The sequence below is a fragment of the Diabrotica undecimpunctata genome, unplaced genomic scaffold (assembly GCF_040954645.1).
Source record: "Diabrotica undecimpunctata isolate CICGRU unplaced genomic scaffold, icDiaUnde3 ctg00002521.1, whole genome shotgun sequence".
NCBI classification, from domain to species: domain Eukaryota; kingdom Metazoa; phylum Arthropoda; class Insecta; order Coleoptera; family Chrysomelidae; genus Diabrotica; species Diabrotica undecimpunctata.
In genome coordinates, this window is record NW_027313731.1 from 1 (window position 1) to 8,047 (window position 8,047).

The window sequence follows — 8,047 nt, forward strand, 5'->3', positions numbered from 1 at the left end:
CGCGCTATCTCAGAGTTATTTTGGAAGCTTAAGGAATAAAATTTATTTTGTTAAACATTTTGGTTTTTATTCTATTTAAATACTGGTGTCAAACTTTTTCAAGTTGGTGAATACAAGTTCACCCCTTCACTTTAATAATTTATCTGAATAAAAAAATATTTCGTGATAAATAAGTTGTGTTTAATCCCTCCTCTTTTAAAATAAAATTCAAAAAAATAACATCCATACTTACAAAATATGTTTCAAGTACGCGATTTGGCGGTATATATACTAAAATTAAAACGATACAGAGAAGATTAATATGGCCATTTCGCAACGATGACACGCAAAATCGTGAAGCGTTCCACATTTTTAAGTAGCCATTAACCCCTATACAACCCTTATATCTTGAAGCCGCTGAGCTACCCCTGGAAAATAGAAGAAATTTTTTAAGTGAAAAAAGCCTTCTTAAAATTCTATTAACTAACTCACAACTTTTCAAAAAAAATCAGCAACTTAAATGGAAAGAGCAATGGAAACATTACTGTTCTACAAACCATAAAAGGTATAACTCTTTACAACCAACTCTACCTCAAACAACCTGGTTTCAGAATTTCAAAGCTCCTCGTAAATATATTACTACTATAAATCGAATACGCTTTGGACATGCATGCTACCCATGCCATTTATTTAAAATTAAAGTCATCGATGATGATAGTTGCAAACATTGCGGCAAGCTAGGTGACCTCGATCACATCTTCTTTGAATGTCCCAAATTTATTCAGCATTCAAACTCCCTGTATACAAAATTAACTAAATGCAATACATACGCTCCATATAATAAACAGTCCTTGTTAGCCATAGGTTCTGTAACAATATATAATTTAATTATAGAATTTTTGTCAGACACATGCATAGCTTTATAAATCTGGTACTCGTTCATGAAAATTTTCATGAGCGTGTATAGGGTTAGACTTGTACCCTTTGTTTATCCTATATGTAACAATACCTTTTCCGTGGTCCAGTATTGTTTTAAATATATTAAAAGGTTTTTTTAGGCCGAATATGGAGCTTGTAAGTCAAGTTTAGAAAGTCGAAAACATTTAAAGGATTAACTCTCAATTTCTAGCTAACGAAATATTGTGTAAAATTGAATAACGAAACTTTTAACTTTTTATAATTTTTTCTCTAGGATCAATATTTTCCGAATTATAAACAAAAATAGGAGCAATAAAATGAGAAATTTTCAATTGTTTTCAGATTTTGTTAAATAAAAAATTTAGCACAGGGTTTGCGACTGGCGCATATCGTGATTATCGATATTGGGCACATCCTGAAGGGATTTCGGCAAAAAAATAGCTTCCTATGGAAAATGTCCAATCCAAAACAGATCCCGTCTAGACTAAGATAACTCTGCCGAACCGTGCTTAGCTTAAAAGGGGTATCTTCAATTTTGTGCCAAATGGAGTTATGATGTTATACATACAAACCTTTACATTCTATATCATTTTTCTTAACTTAAAGTTTCCTTAATTTCGAGAATACAAAAAAAACTTTTAAATAAAAGTTGGATTATTTTATCTGTACCGACCAACAGTGTAGCAACAGACCAAATCATATATACAGGGAGTGCCCAATAAAATGCATCAGTTTTTCAAATGGGACACCCTGTATTTTTTTATATTTTTGAATGGCCCTGCATTTCCTGATTACAAATATATAACATAGTACAGCATTAGTTTTGTTCTATAATGGCGTATGGTACTACTATACAATACTAAGATAAGAAAAAAATATATTTAGAAAGTCATCAAAATTAATGACTTACTTAGATGCTCAAAGTGCCCTCCATTGTTATCAATGCACAAGTAATATCTTCGTCTCAAATTTTCTAATGCGTCAGATATTGTGCTATTATGATCATTTCAATTTTCAATTTCCGCGCGCACTTTTGCCGTGATAGTGTTAATATTTGTATTTGAATCAAAATACACTTTTTCTTTTAAAAACCCCCATAAAAAGCTATCACATGGTGTTAAGTCGGGACTATTTGGTGGCCATGTAATGGTACCCTTATTGCCGATCCACACATTAAATTGATTAATTAAATGTTCTTGAACGGCTACGACATTATGTGGCGGTGCTCAATCTTGTTGCCATATCATACTATTTAATTGATTTTGTGTATAATTTTGATTTAATAACTTATCCACTTCTATAATGACTGTGTACAAATATGATTCCCCAGTTAATTTATAATCATAAAACAATGGTCCAACTATTTTGTTTTGAAATATTCCGCACCAAACATTTATTGATTTTCTTCCTGACTTTTTTATTTGCTTAATTTTTCTTTCTCTATTATTTTTCTGTTCCCACGAATACCTATTTCTTCTATTAAAAATGCCTGAAGTTGAAAAATTTGATTCATCTGTCCATAAAATGTTATAAAAATAATTAGGATCATTGTTAAAATTTGTAAGCATGTCTTGACAGAACTGTAAACCCTTGCTCTTTGTTCCGTTCAAACATTTTTTCATTTATAACATGACGATAATTATATAAAAATGTATTTGCAGAAGGAGTCTGTCGAGCTGGATAAATCAGCTTATATTCTCTTCTTGCCGCTTGCTTGTTTTTATAACTTTTTACATAAATTAAGAATATATTTACTTTTTCATCTGCAGTATAACCCATTTCGGTATGAGGACTGACAGTTTATAATAAATTAATAATTCTTTCATTTTGAAATGTCGGTTGCATAGCCACCAATGGTTACCCTTTGTAGTACCATATGTCATTATTGAACAAAACTTGTTTGGGAAAGTATGTACTATTTCTTTCATATTTTTACATTTAATATTTTTCTGTTACGGTACTGTAATGTGATCTAATTCAATGCTATGTATTCTAACGACTCTGTTTAAATATATTGCTTCCTGTTATTTCGTAAAAATGTTAAACTGACTATCTCATCTATTATGTTTTAAGTGCGGAGAATTTGGCTTCTCTTTTGTATTTTGGGTCACAAATATAGAAACAAGTGTACAGTTTCGTATTACCAGAACAATTATCGTAACACAATTGAGTGATTTATTGGTGTACCCTCTTGGTATACAGACCACACGCAACGGTTAGAAGGTTCTTTTCTGACCGTCTTAAGTCTCAACTCAAATCACTTCATCCCAATACAGCGAACCAAACACATCTAGTTTGATCAGTCTCCTATTAGTAGCCTCGGTATCCCGGGCGTCGTGATGCACCGCTACCAAATCTTCAGCCTGTTACGAATACATCAATATTTCAAAGGGTAAGTCTATATTCTTTGTACAAACAACAATAATCAGTATGGCTAGTTAATTTCGTAATTTACTGACAGTTATATTTGCTATTTTTCGCTAATTGATTTTCAAACAAAATATTGCATTTTTACTTTATAGTTATTTATCTAATATAATTTAACCAGCGACCTCTTAAGTTTTATACAAAACAAAACTAACGCTAGAAAATGTTACATATTGGTAACCGGGAAATGCAGGGCTACTCAAAACTATAAAAAAATACAGGGTGTCCCATTTGAAATATTAAAGACGCATTTTATTGGGCACTCCCTGTATACAAAATTTGGTCTGTTGATCGGTACAGATACAATAATACAACTTTTATTTGAAACTTTTTTTTTGTATTCCCGAAATTAAGGAAAATAAGTGGGGGTCAAAATATAATGAGAAAACCCTTACAAAAAAGCAGCGCAGTAATAGCCTTAAACGTGGTATCTACTATTCCTTAGCTAATAAGTGGTATGTCCTCAAAATTATGTACATACCACTTTTAAGACAAGTAATTCACCGGCTTATGAATGCGCGTCTAAAAGTGCAATGTTTGTTCTCATTTGATTTAAATCAAAGCAACAAGTGTGTTAGTCTTTCGTTCTATCTAGTAAATTTGCTTGTTATAATTTTGTTTTTACCTAAAAGTGGACACAGTTTAGGTAATTGGTACTTTAATTTAGATTCTATTCAAATTTTATACAGAAAAATATAGGAAAATTTGTTAATTAGCAGTACAAATAATTTTATGTTGCTTTAAAGTATTTTGTGGACACTTTATATTATTTTTCAAGCTGCAATAATTTTAACAAAACTTTTATTGGAATTTTGATAATTAGCCTTACTTCCCTTTAAAAAAAATTGTGCCAATCTATATTAATTCCAGGCTCTTTTTTTATAGCAAGAATGTTTGGAAGTAGAAATAGTAGAGGTAAAAAAATTCTTGAATGGGTATCCAAAGCTAGTGATTACTCAAAAAGTAATATTGGTTGTGCAAAATCCAAAGAAAAACTGATTATTTTGGATACACCCTCCCCACCTTGTGATGCAACTCATTCAGGTAATATCCTTCATAGTGGCCAAAAGCAGTTGGTTGTTACCAAAAATATTTTTAAAAAACCAAAACCCAGACAATGTTTCGAAAATACATCATTAGAACCAGTATCTTTTAATGAGTTGCATACCCTCAATAATGAATCTCATTTAATTGGTATTGCTGATGAAGATCAATTAGCTCAAACGACCATCTCTTCTAGTCACCATGACGAACAAGCTGGCTCAATAAATTCTAATTCTCTCTCGTATGAAAACAACTTTGACGTGAATACAAATTTTTTTGAAAAGCCTAGTTACAACGCATTACAGACGCTTCATCAGAAGTTCTTAACGAACTATCATAAATTTTCCTGCAATAGACAGAAAACAAGAATGATTAAAGTCAGTAGTTTTCAATGACCCACAGACACTCAATAATGAAATTTCTGTGATTGGTATTGCTGATGAAGATCAATTATTTCAAACAAACATCTCAGCCAACCATCATGACATACAAACTGACTCAATGATTTATAATTCTGGATCACATAAAAATAACTTTGAAATGAATATAAATTCTTGTGAAAAACCTACTTACACCGCTCTGCAGCCTCTAGTTACTAATAATACCGAACCATCTGCTAGTTATAAAATAAATTTCTATCGAACAGAGAATAAACAGGCATTCGACGATTTTAGTTCAGACGATTCGGTAGAAGACCCCGACTACACCAACGATTCATCACATTCACTGTCAAGTGATGATGATACTAAAGTTTAACTGGATTTTAAAAAGAAGTCAACAAATAGGACACAAAGTGAGGTAACAGACTATATGAAGAAATTGATATAAAGTTGAATGCTGGAATAAATAAACTTTGATCAAATGAAAGGCAGATATCGAGCACAGTTTATTAATTAAATCATGCCCAAGTACTTTCGCTTCCTAGAGCATCTTCAGGGGCATTTTGTCAATGTTGGCCTATCTAGCAATCAAAGAATGTCATAAATTGTAATGTACAATTTTATGTTTAATGCATTAAAATTCTGTGTATAATAGTCAAAGTTCGAATTCTCTGTATAATAGTCAATAGTCAAAGTCAAAGCTAAATGTCATCTGTCCAAAATAAAAATCGTAAATTCAAATTTATGTCCAGACTATCAAAAAGAAGGTGATCTAGATCACATTTTCTTCGAATGTAAAAAATATAAAACAAACTGAAATTCTAATAAAAAAATTAGTCAACATCAAGATTTTTTCTCTGTACAATATGTGCTATCTGCTATCTCTAAATACAAGGTGGTCCAGAATTATGTACATTAATTTCTAGAGCTCATAGTACGTCCAAAAATAGGGGTACTTCTTTATGTACACTTTTTATAAAACTGAATAATAAGGGAGATACAACCCTTTAAAGGGGCAAATTGAAATTCTTATTTTTTCAAATATCTTCCAAACAGTTTTGAATACAGAGTTCATATTTTGGGAGTGATTATAAGACATTAGGATAATTAATTTCATGTCACCACCTACCACATCGTCGTATGCGGCTTTGAAATCCACGGATATATGCTGGGTGTCGACTCCGATCTCAAGCATTTTCTTAAGAATCTGCCTGACTGTGAAGATTTGATCCGTTGTTGATTTATTGGGTCGGAAACCGCACTGGCAGTTCCCAACTATTTGTTTAGCATAGGGGATTTATTTTCTGTAAAATAAGTTGGACAATACTTTATATACCACGTTAAGTAGGGTGATGCCTCTATAATTATCACTAGACTTCGGCAAATATGCAAATAAAAATGTAGAAAATATGCGCATAAATATGCACGTGTTTACCCGAAAATATGCAAATATTTTACAAAATATGCATACAAATAAATAAAAAAATCTAAAAAAGCAACAATTTTATTTAAAAAAAAAAGTGTACATAACTAAATATTTCCTACTATTCATTCAGATTTACATTTATTTTAAGTAACTACATCATTTTTAAGTATGAATAAACTTATTTAGAATTATGGTAACAATAAATGACCAGGTGGTGTTCAAAATTTTCTAACAAAAACTTGTGGCTTCTATCTGAGTACATATATTTATATATGGAAAAACTTCGTTCAACATCAACTGATGTAACGGGAGCATTTTTCAAACTAACCAAAACATTTGGTTCTAAATTAATTGTTTCCGAAATATTTCCAGCTAGAACACTGACTACTTCAGAAAGAATATGGTAACCTTTATTTTTTTCCATAGTAGCTTCAAATTTTTTTAAAATATCTTTTCCAATATTACCTCTAATGTTCCGACAACATGACGCAAATTCTTTTATTAATGCTGTACTTTCGAACAATGACAGTTTTGGTGATTCTAACTGAGTAATTGTTTTTTGAACAAAACTAAAATTTGATTTTATAAATGAAAGTTCTTGTTGAAGCAAGTTACTCTGAAAAGTTTGTTTAGAATCCAAAAGAGATTGGGAACTTTCATCTGTTAACGTATCAATTATGTTCTTTATTTTAACAAAATGATCTGCATAAAAATTAGCTGCTTCTAACCACGTTCCCCATCGCGTTAAAATAGGTTGTGGTGGAAGAGAAATGTTAGGTAGCATTTCTTTATAAAGTTGAATTCTTATAGAAGATTTAAGAAATACTTTTTTGACACTGGATATCATGGTATTTACAAGAGGAAACTTTTTTCGTATTTCCTCTGCAACTCTGTTTAATCCATGCGCTACACAAGTAACATGTATTAAATCTGGGAAAAATATTTTTAAATTTTGTCCTGCTTTCACCATATAAGGAGCAGCATCCGATAAAATAAGCAGTAATTTATTAGAAGGAATAGTTGTCGGAAGAAAAAAAGTTGCTAATGTTTCTTGTATAAAACGCGAAATTGTTAAAGCATTTGTTTTCTCAAGTTGCTGGCATGAAATAAGATGAGATTTTGGTAAGGTATCTTCTTTAAGAACACCAATCAATAAATGAGCAATATACTTTCCTGAGGAATCAGTGGTTTCGTCTACAGATATGTAAAAATAATTATCTGCAATTTCTTCCTTAATATTAATTAACACCGACGAGTATAGAACGTTCACATTATTTCTTCTTAGAGACCGATCACTTGGAACATTAAGTTTGCAATATTTTTTTAGAAACGAACTAAAATTTACATTTGCTAATTTTAAAAGCGGTATGTTTGCAGACACTAATGCGCGACACAAGTCTTCATTAAAAGTTTCTTGCTCATCTAATTTTTTTGAAGTAGATTGGAAACATTTAGCCATTGAAGTTTGATGTTTTCCTCCTATTTTTCCTTTTTTTGCAATGTGTGAAGCAGTTCTCACATGTTGGTCTATCTGAAATTTCTTCTCACATGCTATCTATAAATAAAAATAAAAACCTTTATTTTAACCCAACCTTTAAAATATAAAAATATACAAGGTGTTTTTGGTTAATCAAATAACTGGTTTGGAAAAAAAACAATCGCTAAGTGTTTTAAATGCAGTATTAATCCACAAATTAGTTTTTGTTACTAACCATTAGTACATCATATAACTTGTTTTAAAATTCAACAAAAGTTTTTTTTTTTGTTAATTCAATTACAATAAAAATAATTGTGTTTTAGAATAGCTGACTTCATAAAAAAAAGTAAAGGTGAAAAATTTTTCTAAATACACACCATTGTATTGTACCATGGA

At 30.8% G+C, this 8,047-nt stretch overlaps 1 non-coding gene across 1 annotated transcript; it reads left to right on the forward strand.

The window, feature by feature from the left end:
* Window positions 1–246: 246 nt before the first annotated feature.
* LOC140432007 (U6 spliceosomal RNA) lies at window positions 247–353 on the forward strand. The gene has a single exon (XR_011949748.1). It is a non-coding gene; the product is annotated as a U6 spliceosomal RNA (small nuclear RNA).
* Window positions 354–8,047: the final 7,694 nt, after the last annotated feature.